This window comes from Lepisosteus platostomus, chromosome 7 (genome assembly GCF_059453375.1).
Source record: "Lepisosteus platostomus isolate fLepPlt1 chromosome 7, fLepPlt1.hap1, whole genome shotgun sequence".
Classification (NCBI taxonomy): domain Eukaryota; kingdom Metazoa; phylum Chordata; class Actinopteri; order Semionotiformes; family Lepisosteidae; genus Lepisosteus; species Lepisosteus platostomus.
The window spans coordinates 42,814,922-42,834,007 of NC_142617.1; the positions used below are offsets into that span (position 1 = coordinate 42,814,922).

At 41.1% G+C, this 19,086-nt stretch overlaps 1 long non-coding RNA gene across 1 annotated transcript; it reads left to right on the forward strand.

The window, feature by feature from the left end:
• The first annotated feature begins 11 nt into the window (after positions 1–11).
• LOC148658830 (uncharacterized) lies at positions 12–6,115 on the forward strand. Its single transcript, XR_015940204.1, has 2 exons — positions 12–1,007; positions 3,046–6,115. It is a non-coding gene; the product is annotated as an uncharacterized LOC148658830 (long non-coding RNA).
• Positions 6,116–19,086: the final 12,971 nt, after the last annotated feature.

Here is a 19,086-nt window from a genome sequence, read left to right on the forward strand (position 1 = left end):
ACTAGTGTGATACAGCGGTTTCTTAATGCAAATCAGGGCTACAGAGGAAAGCAGCGTTGAAATGCATATTATTACAGAATAGGAAAGAGAGATTCCTTCCTGAGTTATCTCTACTAAGGTGTATGTTCTTATTAAAACCTAACATATAATTATATGTATAATTGTTTTGTGAAGAGCACACAAATAAAATAGCTTTTTCAAGTAGATGATAATTTTCACTGTCATTAAACAATTTGTATCATAACCTTTTCCAACAAACTTAATTGTCCTTTATATTTTATGTAAAATGTATACACGTAGTCCTTAATTTTATCTTCTTTAATATAATGCACAGAAAGGATTAAATATTCTTTTATTTGTAATGATGACTCAATAAAGTTTTTTTTTTTACTTTATGAGGAAATAGACATGTCATCAAAAACTGTGATTGATTTCATTTTTGCTCATTTATGAATATCTAGTGAGAGCATGTATAGTTTTCTTTGCTGCCAAGGGGCACTTCTCGCCTGAGTTTGTGACAAGTTGTGTTAAATGTTGGAATAAAGTCATTTACTTTTTGTTGCTAGGTTGGTTTCCCTGTGGTGAGGGGTGGAGGTGAGATGCACAGGTTGTATAGATGTGTCAAGAACTGTGTGACAACAGTGACTGCCACAGCAGCAAGAGCCTTGCCTTTGCCCAGTATGTCAAGTGCTAGTTTTAATGATGAGCAGTGGTAAATACGTTTTTCATGACAAGAAGTTGTGTGTTGTGTGTTGCTGGGTGATATGGTGTAGGCGAGACTGATGCCAGTGGCTTTTGATTAGCCTGTGGGCCCCCGCACGGTGAGAGGCCGGTGTCAGCTTGCGACGCCAGGGACGGAGCGCGGCACCTGGGACACCATGTGGGACACCTCGCCCGTGCCGGGGGGCGACCCACAACCACAACCGGAGGAGATCGGGCTGCGCCACAAGCAGCAAGGCTGGTGGATCCGTCTTACAAGGCTCCACACCTCCCGGATCAACGTGCAGGTCCATAACGTGTTACCCTGCTGTGCGAGGTGGTTTTACAACCCGTGATGTGGCGTGCTGGTGACAGAGGGATCGAACTTCAGCGGGGCTTGTAGGTCACTTTGAATCTCCAGCACCGCATCACTGGGAGGGGCTCTTAAACTGTTTCGTCCATCCATGTCCTAACCGCTTTATCCAGCGCAGGTTCACAGGGGAGACAGAACCTATCCTAGAAAGGCAGGATACACCCTGGATGGGACACCAGTCAATCACAGGGCATGAACTGCTCCAGTGAAACTGAATTAGTCATTCCGAACTAGGGTGGTGGTGGGGTGAAATCCTGTAGGTGGCTCCAGTCGAATGGGCTACTTTGGCTTGCTGCACTTCTACCCCTGCCCACTTGAGTAATTCCGTACCGCCAGAGTCTCAGAGCCTTCATTCTTGCGTTTAGCCTGTTAATTCTCGTTTAAGTGTTGAAGAAGCCGATCGTGGGGAAGCAGTTCTGCTGTGGGGTCGTGCATCGCCAAAGTATATGTCATTTAGATCTGCTCATGATCGCTCCACTGTATTCAATGGAAAGATCTTTCTAATCATTTAACATCTGCCTCTACATCACATGTTGGTAGAAAGCAATGCATCCTATACCATCCTAAGTGAGTGGACCACTTTAAAAGTTAAAGAAAGTTAAAGCATCACGGGCTGATTTTCTGTTGTGTACTGACATGGGTTTAGCTTGACAGATTTATTCATTTTAATTTTAATATAGGTTACATGTTTTACATTTTATTATACACCAGTTTATCCCGGGGAGTAGTTGACAGAAATTACAGAAATTGGTGCAAGTGTGCAGTTTGCTTCTTAAACACATAAAGTGAATCTGGCAAAAGAAGTGGCCGTGTTTCAGAATATACCTGGATATTGATATATAGTAAGCTAGCTGTACTGGTGGGAGTGTGGTGGAGTGATAGATCAGGTAAAAATGCCATGCTCTCAACATGGGACTTGCTTTTTAAATACTTGGGCATACCCTGAAACACAGTTGCTTTCCTTGTCTGTTCCATGTGAGATGTTGAATCTCTTATTGGATATGTCTGAAATGTTGATCAAAAGGTTGATCTGTTCGGCAGTTAGCTAGGTCTTTGTTATGTGGGCATTCAGACAAAATGATTGCCTGTGTGTGCAAATAAAACAGTTCTGAGATAGCCTCTTCTTTGATATTGCAGTCAGGATACCCTGCATGTCTTTTATTCCGTTGTATCCTGCCATGTATGGCTTTGTCTTGAACACCCTCAGAATATAAATCAAATTTCTTGCCCCTTTCACAGCAGTTTTATTTTTATAGCAGGTTTCAGAGAATTTTGACAAGCAAGCAGGTAATATGAAACTAAAACCAGACTGATTTTTTTTTCCATTTCTTAACTGAATTAAAATGCAGCGTTTATTCTGTTATTTAGAAAAATTACAAGCATGTGGTTTTCAACCACAAAGGCAAAAGCTCATGATCTCTCTTTAATGGAAATAATTAAGGTAGAAGTTGTGGAATTTGACACCGAACCCTATGAATGAAGAGTTTCTGTTTCTTGTACACATGAGCAGTAAAATTGCTGCCAGAATGGTTTTGACCCGAGACTATCTCTGAATATTTGAACTAGGTCTGTTTGACCAAAATAAAAATGTAGACTTCCTCTAAGATGTGGTTGGCTCAATGTTAATCACATTTCTGGTTTATACAACATGCTTAATAAGGTTGGCTATAGATACACTGTTCGTTGACATTTGTTCAGTGCTCTTTGGTTTGTATGCATTAACATGTTTACTTATGTTGTATAAAACCTGTATACATTAAAGTTTATTCAGTGCTCTTTTTCTGTCATAACTGCACTTTTTGATAGCTCTTGTCAACTAAATGCTGATCTCATTAAATTCAACAAGGAACTATAGATAATGGTAGTATTGCATCAGCCGTATCAATAGATCTTTTTAAAAAGAATGTAAAATCACCCATACATTAATTGTGTTACATACTGCGTGGGTAATTGCTGCGAATGTCGCCTTATAGAATTTCACCATGTGTGATGAGATCGGCAGAGATGGTGTTAGGATGATAATTTGGTGAGTGGAACATCTGACAACTTTTGCGTGCAATTTGAAGGAGATAAGACACACTGTATACTGATGTGGAACAGTGTCACCTGAGCTGGCAACTGCCCTCTCCCCTGTCTGCGACATCATGATGTCAGCTGTGTATGATGAACGTGCTGACACATACCAGGTGGGAAATATTCATGCTGAATATTTAATAACACTCCTTAAGCCATGCCTCCTCTTGTCTGAAGTTGAATGTGATGAATGAATGGAAGACGACATGAGTGCATGTGGTCATCATTGGAATGAAACTCCAGTTGCCCTCGTAAAGTTCAGTGGTAAGTCATAGCAAGTCCGTTTTAATTCCGGGCACAATGGATTCAAACATAGAGAAGTCATGTGAATGTGCGGTGAATCATAAAGAGCAGTGCAACTGTAATTCCCCGCTTGCGAGGTTCTGAGTATCAAACATCAGCAACTCTGACCAGCAGAGTATCGTAAATTCAGCACTATTACTAACTTATCGTATACCGACTTATACTAATGACTGACAGCATATATACTAACTTTGTATAGTAACCTATTGCGGACTCTGCTGTGCTGGCAGTGTCCTATTGTATGTGTGAAGACTTGTGTCAAAACTTTATCCCTTTTTGAATTTGCATTTGACCAATTTGCTGATCATTCCCATGGTGTAGAATAAATTAGCTGTGCGTTGCCCTTTGACACCACTGGCCAGAATATTAGGAGACGCACTGTCCCATGTTGGGCCACTGTGAGTAACCAAAACAGCCTGAATAGAGATGTTATGTGTTTTCCTAAGTGTTCACAGCTTTCAATTTCTATTATCATAATTCATGATTTCCAAGTTGTACTGTTTTATTAAACTGTTCTTGTCGTCTAAAACCTGTTGGATGGTACAAGTTCACTTGTGATGTCTTCCATATCTCCCAAGAGCTGGGAAGCAGTTCATATAAGGGATTGGAAGATGGTTAAAGATACTGAGAGTTCAGCTGGGAGTCTCTCGGTTTGAGCTGTTTTCGTCCAATGGAATCCATGCTCATCTCAGGAGACAGAAAATAACCCAGTCCTGTATGTTCAAGTACTGCCCCCTTGTGGTCATCAAATGAAATGTTATATCTTTGTAAGAACTTCCATGAACCAAAAATGAAGAGATCCATGTTTTTTTGTTTTTTTTTTGGTCTGTTTTGAATGCTGTCACTTAAGGTTTTGATCTAAAGTTTTAACTTCGCTCCAGACATGCCCAAGTGCTACTAACATAAGCTTCCTTCTGACATACAGGTGAATAGTTTGAAATTAAGGACTGTCAGCCTTTGAAAGATGCATTGACCTTGGCCTTTTCCCTTTCACTGCACATCTTTAAAAACAACTACAGTCACTAGGCTGAATTTTTAAATTGGAGGCAGGGATGTTACAATAAGTGATTTTACAGAGTCTGCACAAATGGCTGAATTAAAATATGTCCATATTAAAGTGTTACATTGGGTCTGTTCTGTTCCTGTTTCTTATCACCATCATCTGACTTTTAAAAGTGAGTCCAGTGTCACCTTTCCACCTTTCTATGCCATGCCTGTGTGCTGGGGTACACAGAAATATTTTATTTGTGACATTCCGGAGTTTCCTTGAACATAATATGTTAATCACAGACACTGGGTGGTTTAAGAAGAATGTCCTCTCTTTACACACTTTGCTGAGCTCGGGTTTGAGCTGGCCAGGGTGAGTCAACACTCGAGATCTCATGACCTAGGACACATGAAAATTTTTTACTTTTCGGCATCAACAATATAAGAGTTAGGAAAAAACAAAGTTGTTTTTTAACAATGAAATAATAAACGCCTCTCTGGTTTAATACAATACTTGGGAATTCTTGAAGGCCAAAATTGATGACTCTTAAGATTTTTATAAAAAGGGGAACAACCTTTTAAAAAAATGTGTTTTCTGGCTAATGAGTTTCTTATGTACGTAGGACATATTCTAGGGTTGCCTGTAAAGCCTAAATTCAAGAATACAGAAGTTCCAGACTTTTTTAAAAATGATTTTCACCGCAGATAAAACTGCAGCATAACATGGAGCTGTTTGTCAGTTACATTGATAAGAAAAGTCTTCTGCTGCCTGGTCAACTTTACCATCTTTACCCTGTTTGATGTTAGTTGTAGAGTCTGTAGTGCTGTTCTCTCATTCTTTGCATTCCACTTAAATACGTATAGACTGTATGTACTGTACGTGTTCCTGCAAATATATGTGTGTGTTCAGAAACAGCAGAAAGATCTATGCATTAATCTGTTCCTGGTTATCTGAGAGAAAGGGGAGATGAGCCTGTTTGTTCTAATGATGGTACCCGCCTTCAAAGCTGCCCTACATTAGTCAAGTTGCCTTTGACCTGCCTCCAACCACAGACTTCTTTTCAAACTGAAGGCTTATTGGAAACTGAGCTCGTACCTGTCAGGTGTGGTATTTCTCTAGGCTTCACCCCGGACCGTTACCACAGAGCTTATCATTCCGCCATCAGGCCCACACTGCGTGGTTATTAAGGCGGTAATCTCTGTTTTTTTTTGTTTGATGACAGAGTAGCAAAACCCATGATGCAGAAACAGTGGTTTGTGCTTCTGTCAAGACGAATGCCGAGGCGAGTTCTGCACATCGAAGTTCTGCACATACTGTATTGTCTATTTTAAGTGGTGCTTTGGTTACTGGAAACCGTTTACATTTGCACTGACACTTAATAGTAAAGATTAGAGACGATCATAAAACATCAAACACTGTGGCTGACAGCCAAGAAAACCATGAAGAAACTGAGGAGCATGGCTTGGTCTTTTTTAAAGTTATTTTTGGAAAATGTTTCTTAAAATTGCATCGAACTGAGAGAGAGAATTGTCTCTGGAGCCTTATACAACATCCGTTTTGCTGTGCTCTGATGTCATAATAACAGTTGTGTTGCAAATCAGTGGTTGTGAAGTAATTGCTTTTGCTTAATGGAAGTTTTGTGCATATTGGAAAATGAATTAAAGAATGGAAGCTTACAAGTTGGTCACGTTGAAGGTCATTTATTTATGTATTTCTCATTATGTGATTTAATCTAATCCATTTGAAGTAAATTTCCACTAATGTCTTTCCCACCTACTGGAAGTGTTGGTTATCAGCTGCTAAAACTTACCTGCCCTATTTTTGAGATGAGAATGTCTGTGTTTACATTTCTCAGTATACAGAATTGTTTAGAATGAGTTTATTATCTATTAAAGATGTCTTCGTAAAAAGAAAATAATAGAAATACTGAAAGCAAACACAAAAATGTAAGAATTTCTGTGCTGGCTTTGCAGGACAGAAAACAGAGGGGTTGAGGGGCAGGAGTGCATGATTTATGAAATGAGACCTCAAGATGATAAATGGAGCTTGTCTGTGCTGTCAGGGTTTGTGCACCAGCAAACCACACTTCTTTCCATGAGAACAAGTTTTGAAAATTTATTTTTTGTGCTGAAAAAGGGGGAAAACGTGTTCTCTTCGCCTGAACACCTTCTTCAATTGGATGCACTTGTAGGATCTGCTGTGTCTGTCAATCTAAATTTACTCATTGCAAAGAAGCAGACATCTGTTGCATGTGACAGTTTGGTAATAACTGAAAGACAGGGATAACCTTTGTTAAGAACAGCCACTGTGCCATGTGGGGCAATATTTTGTATAGGTTCTGATGCATATTCAGTGATCACTTCAAAACACCCATTCATAGTAACAGTGACTGGTGCTGTTTGCAGATTATAAACCCTTCCTGAAAGTGTGTGAATTCAGAGTACTACAGGAAGATGCACATTGTGTATTGGATTTTATCTGGAAAATGTCCTTATTTCATAACTGTGTGTCACTTTTTCCATCCTCTACACCCTTCTTCAAAACAATTCTGTAAAGCTAATCAATCTTTGTGATTCTAAGTGTGTAACACCATGGTGAGGTCAACCTGTCCATTAGTACTGTATGTCCTTTTATCACAACTGCATGACCTGAGTTTGTTTAGTCTTGCACAAGACATGTTAATCACACTCTGCCGGCATCCCGGCTACTCTTACGTCTCTCACCTTGACTCTCTCATCTTGGGCAACAGCCTCGTGACGGTGAAGCCCTAGGTGGGGAACACGGGTCACGGGTTCTGACTCGGCATCTCTGTCCCTCTACAATACTGGCTAGCTCTGGTACTCTTCCAGGAAAAGTTCTGACCCGTGCAACTCCTGAGACCCAAATACCACCCAGGCTCCAAACCTGTTTGAACATTTTCATTTACCTGGGGCCTGCAGTACTGTTTTAAACTGCCCCAGTGCAGTGTTGTAGGTACAGCAGGATATGACTACATGCAAGTGAAATAAAAAATAATTAAAATGATAAAAATGCACAAAAAAAAACTTTGGTAGCAAATACAAAAACAACAGCAAACCTGTACAGGTTGTGCAAATACAGAGCTGTATAGAGCAGTATTGTAGACACCCTATTGCAGTGGAAAATGCAAAGATTAATTAAATGACCAATTTATCAGAAGTGTCAGCCTTAATGACTAAATAACCATTTGACAAGATTAAATCTTTCTGGTCCTTGAAGTAAATTGTTCAGTTATTTTTTTTATGGTCTGTCAATCATGACCTGCTTTAAACCTGGGAAGAAAGACTTAAAGTGATGCCTCAATTCCCAAATAACTGCTCAGGTGTAATGATGTGGCGCAGATGGACCTGAATTGAAAACAAGAGGGCTAACATGATCACAAGTTTCCCTGTCGCCCATCTCCATTCCCTGAAGGTGTGAGCACTGAGACAGCACCATAGCCTAAACCAAATTAATGGATAATTAACTGGGAAATCAGCAGTACCGCTTTCACCCACTAGAGAGCAGCTCAGTCAAGCCTTACCTCTCAAGAACCCACCATCATCCCTGTTGTTAAGACCATCAACACCTGGAGGCTTCATCAGGCAAATTCTTTCTTTCATGAAGAGATGCATTGAAGGAGGATTGAGGATCATGTCATTAATGTAAGTATCTGCTTGGGAATGCGACGTTCTCTCCTTGCCTTATTCTTGGATCTTTATTATTATTAATATTTTTATTCATTTGTTTATTTGTCTGACACTTTTATCCAAAGGAACTTACATTTTCTCTTTATTTGTACAGTTGGGCAGCAGAGCAATCTGCGTGAAGTACCTTAATGAAGGGTACTGCAGCAGTGTCCTACAGGGAGCTGTGAAGCTGAAGCTTGGGAGGTGGTCAGTCTGCAATCCCGCACTTCTGCTTTCTGACTTACTGTATAAATATTCACCTGCTGAGCTCCCTTTTTGTCACTCCTCCCTTCTCCCCATCTTCATCCTTGCAACTGCCTCCCCAGTTCATTCCTCACGAGTGAGGAGGGTTTTGGCAGACTGGACATTAAGGCTTGGGCATCAAAACTGCCAGGCGAGTTAATGCCAAACACTAAAATATTAAGTATGCCTTATACTTGTTGTTTCATCTCATCGTAATTGTACTTTGCCTGGGTTTTAGTCATTTGACCCCACAATACAAACCTGACCACACCATTTCTCCCTATCTTATTGATTCAACATCCAGCTCATTATTTCCTCAGTCCAGCAATTATGAACTGTATACTGTATAAGAATTATATGTTTTTTAACTGTGAGTTAAACTGTTCTTATCTATTTATTCCTAGATTTTTGATAAGGGAGTATATTCTTAGTTTTCTTGGAGTGACTTGGTGTGCATTTGTACAGGTCAGTTTTCTTGCATTACTTTTTATTTTCCCTGCAAAAAAAAAAAGCTGTGCGCAATGGAAGTATCACTTGCCCTTCAGAGACAGTCAGCATATCCGATTTTCCCTGCTGATCAGAGCTGCAAATACGTACAGTGAACCACGGATGAAAACTGCCAATATCTGATTTAAGAAGTTGTGAGTTTCATATTCCGAAACCGAGTAGTTTCATTGCTTTACCCTTTATTTTCTGCATCACGTTCTTGCCTGTGTCAGCAGGTTGCTAGAAAAAAAAACTTATTAAAAGTTCTAATGAGTCACTAGGTGCTTCAGTTGACTTTTAGATTTGCTAATGAGACCAGAAACTTGACATTAGGCGTGAAGCCACATGTGACAGATAACGAAGTGCATATTCCCCCCAAGTTGGACCTTGCGACCTAATTGTGCACTTCGGAATCTGATCTTTAAAAACGTGTGGAAAGGTCTGACGAGAAAAAATATGTACAAGTGGCCCTCATTTCTTCCCCTTCCGCACTCAGAAGAGCGTCAGAGCAATAGTCACACCTTACTGTCCAGGAAAAGGAGTTCACTTCACAGGCTGCTTTTCATCATTGTGTTTTTAATGCCTTTGACATACTCCGTTTGTATTAGTGAAGTTAACGTTGCAGTTGCTTTCTTCTTCTCCTTTGGGGAAAAGAGAGCTAATTGTTTAGGGTGGCCATACAATCTTCACACCCCTACAAACATCCCTGGAACCCTTCAAATCATGGATGCCCTGAAAAGGAATGACATGAACTGAGCATTATGCCTGTGCTCAATTTAGAAATGCGCCCTGGCTAGCTCTGTTGGCAGATCAAGTGTCACGAACAGCTCTTTCCGGGCCCTATGCAGACGACACGATCCGGGTTAGTGAGGAAACACTGGGGAAAAAGCCATGCAGGAGAGGATATGGAGACAGGGGGGCGTGTCCAAGGGGTGTAGGTGTCCAGGGGTAGTGATTCCGGGGTGAATAATCCATGTAAAAGTCCAAACGGGTAATCCAAGACAGAAGCGAGAGTCCATAGCCAGGCGATCCATCCGGGGGTTTAAAACACGGGAACCGGGTCGGAACCGGCGTGGGGGGGATCAGGAACGGAAGGTTAAAATCATAACGGAGCCAGACACAGCAGGACCCGGGCTCTCACGAAGTGGGATTCATTTTAATTTGGCTCACTATTCTGTAACGAACAGTTCTTTCCAGGCGCTATGCAGACAACACTATTCCGGATTGTGTTGTCCGCATAGGGTCTGGAAAGAACTGTTCGTTAAATCAAGAGACTCATAATCTCAGGGTAGGGGGTTCATGTCCCATGTTGGGTGCTCCATGGTGGGCACAAGGCTAAGTACCCTGTCCCGTAAAAACCTAATGTTACGGAAACAGCATCAGGATGTTGCAGCCCCTACGTGCCAGAAGGCATAACGAGCAAACATCCATCCCAATTTAGAAATATTGTTTAATCACTAGGCAGAAAAAAATACATAAATCATGTATAAAAATACTTGATTTCACTGTGGTCTGCTTCTTCTTATCCTTAAGATGGCAGGAACAGTGAACAGATCATCGGTACCTGTGGTTGAACATTAAGCACCATTATTAATTTCATCAAAGCTGTGGTTCTTAATCGACACGTTAATTTCATCCACTGTTATCTGAAGAGTTAAATCCTGTCCTGTCATAACGCATTTCAGTGGTGGTCACCCTGTTGTTGCCACATTCACAAGTTACAGGTTTTGTCCTACAAATCACATTGTTTTGGAAGAGATTCCTGTTCTCTCGATGCGTACCAGGGACATGTTTTGATGAGAATTAGGAAACCAGGAGGACACATTAATTCCACATTAATGTTGTCCATGATGCGAAACTATAGGCATGTTGCAGTTTCTTATTTAGATAGTGTGTGCACTGAGGTCAAAATGAGCACTGAGTTATTGAAGGGAACTGGTGATTAAGATATGATCCTTAATTTAATTCTCAAAGAACCAGTACGACAAGTTGCCATTTTCGTGCTCAGGCTCACATTACACCAGAATTTCAGACCACATGTGAATCGCAAGTGGTAACTCTGGTGTTTGCTTCATGGTGTATTTCTTTCCCCTGCCGACTGGAAACCTATCTTTCAGCTTCGGGTTTGTGATTTGCGATTCCGCTGATCTGACGCATGAGATGTCTTCTTTTTTTTTCAGGCAATATTGAGGAGTGTCAGGTTTCATTTTTTGTGGCAGACAAGCCTTGTGTGACCTTACCTCAACCCTCCTGTGTGCAGAACTCTGGTTCTCTCTGTTTGGGAACCACAGGAACTCTGCTTGGGTTGTTATCGTCAGCCTCCTAAGGAGGTCATCAGCCGCTGTTAGTTTCCTGACCGCTAGTGCATCAGGTTAGTATGACTTTGCAGTAATGCCAGACCTTGCTTGTGCAAGTGTGTTTCGATGCACAAATGGTGAACTCATAACAGGAATACGTTTCTGGTGGGAGCTTCAGCTGCGTATTACACTCTCAAACCACATTTCTGTCCTGATAATTATTCAGAATTATATCCATCGTCTTTAGTGTGAGTACTTTGCAGAGGCCCCTTAGGCAGAATGACTTAACCGTGTTTACACAGTTTTCCATCAAGTGCAGGTACAAAAGGAAACAAATATGACAAATATGAGCGAGTACCATAGGGCGCATATAGGAATTACAGAGCCAGTGCCCGTAAAAAAATAAATATTAAATAAAATAAAAGAAATAGTAAATACAGAAGCATATACAGTAGTGTAAAATATAAAGATTTTCCAAAGCTTTTTGAAACTGATTATACTTTTTCCCGCTTTTATGTGCCAAGTGATCCCGGGGCCATCAGGAAGCGAGGGGGGAGGTTGTGTGTGCAGGGGGGTGTTCGGAAGTGCAGGAACACACTGTGCTCAGGGGCAGGAAGTTGGGAAAGCCGTCCTGTTGGGTCACAGGGGCAGCGTGCCGGGAGGGATCCTCTGTGTGGAACGAGGCACAAACCCAAAACCAGCCCGTCTGCGGTCAGACCGCTGGGGGCTGGGGCAGCGCATGAGCCCGGTGGCCATGCGCAGTGCGCCGCTCATATGAGCTCTAGGAGGAGCAGCAGGAGGGCGGCTTGTTGAGAAGCTGCCTGCTTATTTGTGCTTTCACTGCAGGTCCTCTCACAGACCTTTTTTCAGCGACTGGTCTTACTTTCTGCCTTAGTTGCGCTGTTTTTAGAGGAAATCCTCTTCACGAACAGTAAGGCTTACCACATTATCCTATACAGGAGTTTCGGTTTCACACTTTTTTTTTCTTGCAGCTATGTTATGTACCCAGCCTGCTTCTCACATGTACACACCACAGATGACGTCAATGCCTGAGAAAGCTGTGTGGAGATTGGGCCGAGCTGGAGACGGCCGGCCCTTGAGGTTCAGTGCTCTGGGGATGTGCTGAATTGCAAACTCAGTGCAGGCTTGGGCATTACAATTACAGACTGAGCGAACTTCCTGTCTTCTCAAACAAGCGCTCTTATTCTCGTTTATTCCATGGCTCAGTGTATTATATTATCTAATACTGCATTAAAAGTTTTATTAATAAGGGGGACCATTTGCCTTTGTTATTCCTGAGACACTCTGGGACAAAGTTGCCTTTGTTAACTTCAGCAGGTCAAATTGAGATTCATCTTATAAGATATTATTGTTGCCTGTTTTACATGCTGTGCACAGCAGTGACTTTACCCATTAGACTGACCATCTGAGCAGTGTGTTTGGCCTAATCTGGCAGAAGATGTGCTAAGTTTATTAATTAGAAAAATAAACACCACCTTTAAAATATCAACAAAGATAATATAAGTAACATTTAATAGGACTTTTTATCTTCGCGTTTCATAAAAGTATGTTGTTGAAGCAGCATATCAGGCTTAACAAACTTATGCTGTTTGACAATGGAGTGATGCTGAACGGACAATAGTTTCAGTCATTTTAGGGGTAACTCTCATGTCTTCTGAATCTGTGTGCAGAGTTAAGCAGATTCTGTTTCCATTCTCCAACCAGTGGTGTCTGTCAAACGTGAGTGCTGTTGGGGTAGATATGTGCATTGGTTGCATTGGTTGGCTGTGAAGCAACAATGCTAACTGCCAAGCCACTATGCCATCCCAAACAGCCCATGTGGAATTTTATTATGTCACTAGAAATATAGGCATATACCCACCATTTGCTGGGACGGAGGAGTGTCTTATAAACTTAGAAGAGACATCCGTGTTGAGAAAGTACAGTTGAACAATTATGGTAGTAATAATAAGGCAATAACCTTTATTCAGACAGTGTGTCAGTACTGTGTCTGCCTCTGCTGAGCAGCACTGTATCTTACTTCTTTTGTGCTTCTTTAATGGCAAACATCAGCTGAATTGACCTAGTTTTGCAAACGGTGACACTTCGGGGTTATGCTGCCTCTTGGTGTTTTCGCACAGAACGTTGTTTTGGAAACGAGTTTGGCAAGGCATAACGGAAGCGCATAAATCTGGGTCAGAAATAAAAAAAACCAATCTAGACAACATCCCGATCCTGGGAGAAGAACCGCGAGTCTGTCGAGCTGCAAGGCGAAATGCCGTAGCAGTTGAAGCTGGAAGATACACAAGTGCCACTTGCCCACAATGTAATGAGGAGCTGAAGATTAATTGTTGATCTCATACCAAAACCCAGATTCATAAAGAGGGGCTCTTGGTACAGACATTTCTGAGTCATCTGTGACTGAACGAAAAAGGTGGAAAAAGGGACAATGTGTGTCTTGGAGAGGAGGGTTTTCAGAACATGATGCTTTGTGTTCTGTTGTAATCCAGGCTTGCACAATATTTGTGGGCAGACCTGGCTGTGGTTTGAAAGAAAAACGAAAGTGTCAAGGTTGGAAATTCCTGAGAGATATAACCCTTTTTTTTAGAAAGAAGAACTTAGGCGTGCCTGGGTTTGGCAGTTCATCTATATGTGTTGACGGGGGAAGTGTCCCATGTTTCCTCTTGAGTTTTTCCGGCAGCCTTCCAGCCTGAATCTTCACCCTCCGCCTGCAGAATTAAAAGTGTTCATTACCGGCCTGCTGTTTCAATGGGCTACTAAATTTAACTTAAGATCAAAGTGGAGAGGAGCAAAACTGTCCTGTCTCACTCTGTTTGTTTGCTAGTGGCTTAATATCATAAATTTCCAATAATTGTTTTCCACAGGGTGGGCTTCAACTCCATGACTAGGGAGCTGGTTCCAGACTCCTACAGTCTTCTATGTAAAGTGTCTCCTGCTTTCTGTCTGAAACCGACTTTTTATTTATGTGCAAGCTCCTTATTTCATAGCTAATCCTGAAGTTGACAGGATTTTCCCCACCCAAATCGAGTCCCCATGTGATCATCTTTGTGGGGCAGAACTCAATATAGTCTTTTATTCATGTTTTAAAAACGTTTTTTAGCACCCCGTGCTATGTCACAACTCCAGGGCACCCTTCTTCGATGTCTTCGTCTTTTGACATGTCACAGCTGTGCAGACCCTGTACTGGAGCCTCAGCCTGAGAGAGCTCTGCCTGATTAATCCCAGCAGTCTTGGCAGTGCTCAGCCAGATGTGAGGCTCAAACCTGCAAATACTGGACCGCTTATAGGTTCCTGTTGCCTTGGTGTTCACTGCTTATCTCAAGCTATATTCACCTTTCAGGAGTTTCAGGAGTTTTGAAGTAGCAAGGCTTGGAACAGATTTTTGACATCTACTGTATTAGACAAAATGGTGTTCCTCTGTTTTTATTTACAGAGGGAATTTCTAAATGCTGTATTCTAAAGCAGAATACCAAAGATGGCAGTGAAGCCGGAGGCTATCATAAAATGAACCTGAATAAAATATTTTTTGTTGACCATTGATACACAGAACATAGATATTGGTTTTAGATACACCGTTTGGAGAAAGAAACTGTAGATCAGTTTTTACACTGGAGCACTACACTTTGAAAAGTGACCTGCTTGTTTTTAACAAATTTTGAGTTAATTGCAGAAATTCTCAGTCTTTATGTGAATCATTCGTCTGCCTTTGTTCCTCCATTTATTTTCAGAAATTCGGTTCTACTTTTGACACTTAGTCATCTAGAAACTACAACTCCAGCTTTTATTTGTCCCATTCACAACCCTTCCTCGCAGATGTATTTTCCATTATTGGTTTGGTTTGTGGCATGACGCAAGGCGTGCCCGGTGTGGAGGCAGAGCCCTAAAGGAAGGGTGACGCCTCAACTTTGTAGTCCCAGCTGTCCAGACTTCTAGATGATGAGCCCCAGCCGGGCGGGTCCTATAAAGGCACACTGGACACCCCCTGGAGTTTACACCAACAGTCCCGGGAGGGGATTGCACCTGCGTAAGGATTTCTTTTTTTATTTTTATTTTTGCCTGTCCCATCGTGCACTTTCACCAGTGCAGGCACACACACACACACACACACACACACACACACACACACACACACACACACACACACACACACACACACACACACACACACACACACTTTTTTATGCACTAAGCTCTTGTGTTGTTATTCTCTTACACACCCTGCTGTACCAGACTGGACCCCGCTAAGTGGGGTCAGTCCAGTCTGGTCACCGCTGTGCTAGCGGCTCTCTGTTTTCCCAGGCTGGACCCCGCTAAACAGGGTAAGCCCAGCCTGGAGGTCGCGAGGCACAGTGGCACTCTTTCTTTTGGCCTTTTCGTTTCTTTTTCACTCTTTTGTGTTAATTTTGGTCCCTGCTAGCCTCACGCCGGTGCTTCCCTCCCCTTGCCCCAGGTCTTGACTTTTTAACTGGTGCTCGCCGCGTGCCTCCCACTACACACTGTCACAGTTTATTGCAAACAAGTGCAATTCTGACACCTCCCCTGGGGTTTTGTGAAATATGTAAGTCAAACTTCACACTCAGCTTATGTCTTCCAATATGGGGAACTTAACGCCTGACTCTTTGTGAAATTACATTTCACTTTGAGTTTCACAGGTGGCAACACATTTTTAATTGTGAGAAAAGGCATTGCCTATGAGACTACAGCTTTTTTGTTCCCACGGTATTGAATATGAAGTTTATATTTTCTGCCATGGGGTACATTTCATTTATAGTGTGCCCTCTTCTGGGAAGATTTCTAATTTACAGGAATAGGCTTAAATTAGGGCATACTATTTTGGACAGATAAACAGATGTCCATCTTCAGAACTTCGCCTAAAAAGATTACAGATGAGAGGCTACCATTGTTCGTTTGGTTGCTAGCATCTGAATGAATCTGATTGATTCGAAGATCTCATCCAACCTATTTCTAGAAAGAAAACAGGGTTTGACTTCCAACAATACGGCTGGGCAAACTTGTTCCAGACTCCCACAAGGCCTTGTGTAAAAAACACATGTCCTGTTCTCAATTGAAATGTGCTTCCCTGTAGTTTCCACTTGTTCCCCATGGTTTGTGTTTCACTCTTGATTCTGAAAAAGTCTACTGTATCGACTTTGTCAGTGCTTTTGAGGAATTTGACTACTGGAAACAGCCCCTCTTGTATTCTTTTCTGTTCACGTTTGTCAGTGTTGTACATTCCTTCTATTCAAAGTTTTTCTATAGATTTAACACCTTGTCCATTTAAATACCATCTCACATAGATTAAATGAAAACAATTCATGAATCACTAAATGTACAGTATATGCATATTTACATACCAGTTTTAACCCATGTCTCCTTATATATTGCCAATGCTGTTCATTGATTGGAATCTGTGTTTGGTTGAACCATTTTCTTCAAGGTTGCCAACTGCAGCTGTATTACTTCAGTAAAACTGATGGTTTGACTTCGTGGTGGCAGTTCAGCCCTGTTTTGACGATGGAGATACTGCCACCTGCTGTTGGCGTGAGACGTTTACTGTGGCTTTTGCTTGTAAAAAATTAAATGAAAGTGATTTAATTTAATTTATGCTCAAATTAAAATGGTTCAACATCCTGAAATTTGGTCCAAGGTCACTTAGAAAAAATATTGGTTTAGGATTCGATAGAACAAACTCTCTCATGGTTGTTCTGGAGCTCCGTGAAGTTGGCCCCCCTACAAACCTCAGAAATGATGAAACCCCCCTCATTCGTTCCTTCACCTTTAACTCAACTCCCTACTTCCGAAACAAGGCATATCATGGCATAATGCTCAGCCTTAGGTTTATTGTTGTAACAGATTTGTTATGGAGCATTTAACATTTAAAAGGATGCAAACTGTCAGCCTTAACTCCTTTCATGTTCCCCTTTCAGCGCTTGTCAGTAAAGAAATAAATTAAAAAGTACTAAACTGAGACCCTGACCTTGAGGATCCTAAATCCAGTACTATGCGTCACATTTTAATGCAAGGCAAAAACAAAGTAGTTTAAACTGGAGTCACTATTTTACTACTACTATGTGATTTGAAACTGCCAGTAGTCATCTGAATAAAGCTATAAAGTCTATTCACATTTCACCTGTTTTTAAATGTGTGAAATGTGAATATGTTTTCAAACATGCCCTGTGTTACTCTGCTGCAGGTCTAGTGTGATGAACAGATTTCCAAGCGTGGTGGCGTGTGGAGGAGAGGGCTCTGAGACAGGTGCAGGATGATGACATCATGGTGGTGTCCTGGGCCTCACCTCCCCTCTTTCACTATGATGGTGAGAGGGGCAGGGAGGGGGGGTGGGAACGTAAGTCACTTCCCCTCTCCCTTTTCAACATTGTGTAAAAATACAGAAATGTGATCAAAACCAGGGGAAATCTAGAATGTACACAGACCCCTGCTGCCGTGTTGAAACATGATATTCAGAACAAAATCTGAAAAGTTTGAGTCATAATTATAATGATTTAAATTTACACCTTTGAATAAAACACTATTGCCTATATTTTTTTACATAAAAAAACCCAAACAATGTCCTATTTATTAGTGTAATTATATGCATGCTGACTGAGAAATATTGCAGAATATTGCAACCAATAGCATTGTTAAGTTTTTAATACCCTCTGTAAACACATATATCCATACACTATATTGGGGTGCCCAGTCCTGTTTCCAGTAGTCACAGCCCAGCAGGTCTGATAATTCAATTTTAAATCTTTAATTCGTAAAGCTTGGAGCACGTGTGTTTTGATTTTCATGGTTCTGTTAAATTATGGATCGCATGTTGTTTTCCTAAAGAGCTATATAATATTGATATTTTCATTTCAAATGACCTCTAAACTGTTTTAAACTGTTCTGCACTACTTCAGAGGTTAAAAAAAATAAAAAAATATTGAGAGATTGCTGAGTTCAGTGTAACCGAAAAGATGTGGTGGATGGTGGCATTTCGGGACCAGGGCAGAAATATGAAGATAATAAATATTCTATGTGGAATGAAATCAGGGTAAATGTTAGAGGTACATGAAGAAAAATACCTGGGTTATGCCCAGAAGTTTTGCCCCTTCTCATAATTAATATCGCATATTGAGGAATTTTGAAAACCTGGCTTGAGATCAGTCTTATACATTTTGCTTGGTCTTGTTTTAATTTTAGTTTTAATGTGTGACAAGGCTTCTCTTCATCTCCTGCAGTTGCTGTGTCGCTTGTGGTTTTGTTAATTGTACAGTAGATGTCGACACTTGAGCTTGCATTTGGCACTATTCCTCAGTTATGTTCTAATTTGACCCTCTCTGGAGAAAAAAAAACTAATTAAATTATCATTTTAATATATAATATATATAATTTATACTTATACGCAATTCAGATAGGAACACATGCAGATATCACAAGCACCATGTATAGAAATCATGTATCAAATTCATGGCTGCCATTGATGAATTTGATAAGCATAATTTATTAACTTTAAGAATCTTTAACTTTGTGCATTTCTCATGTGCTTAATGACCTCAAGTGATAGTTTATACATTCCGTTGGATTTCAGACACGGGACCTCGGTTCAATGTAAGTTTTTTTTACTTAGCTCTGACAAACTTATTTTTCCAGAACTATGAGGATCAGTGCTGTCTCCCTCCTCCTCCTCTCTGTGTGTCTTCTGCCAGTGATGGCCTATCCAGCAAAAGGCGGAAAGCTGGTGCATTTTGGGAACTGTGTCATGAGTGTTCCCATTCACGACCTGGAAGAAACCATCAGGGGAATTAAGGGTCACATTGTAAGTGCAGCATGGGTTAGAATTTTCATTTTTAAAATGTAGGATTTCCAATTAATAATTTGTTATACCCACCCTGTTTTGGAGTAGCCAGTTATGTGGCTTGCATATTTTGG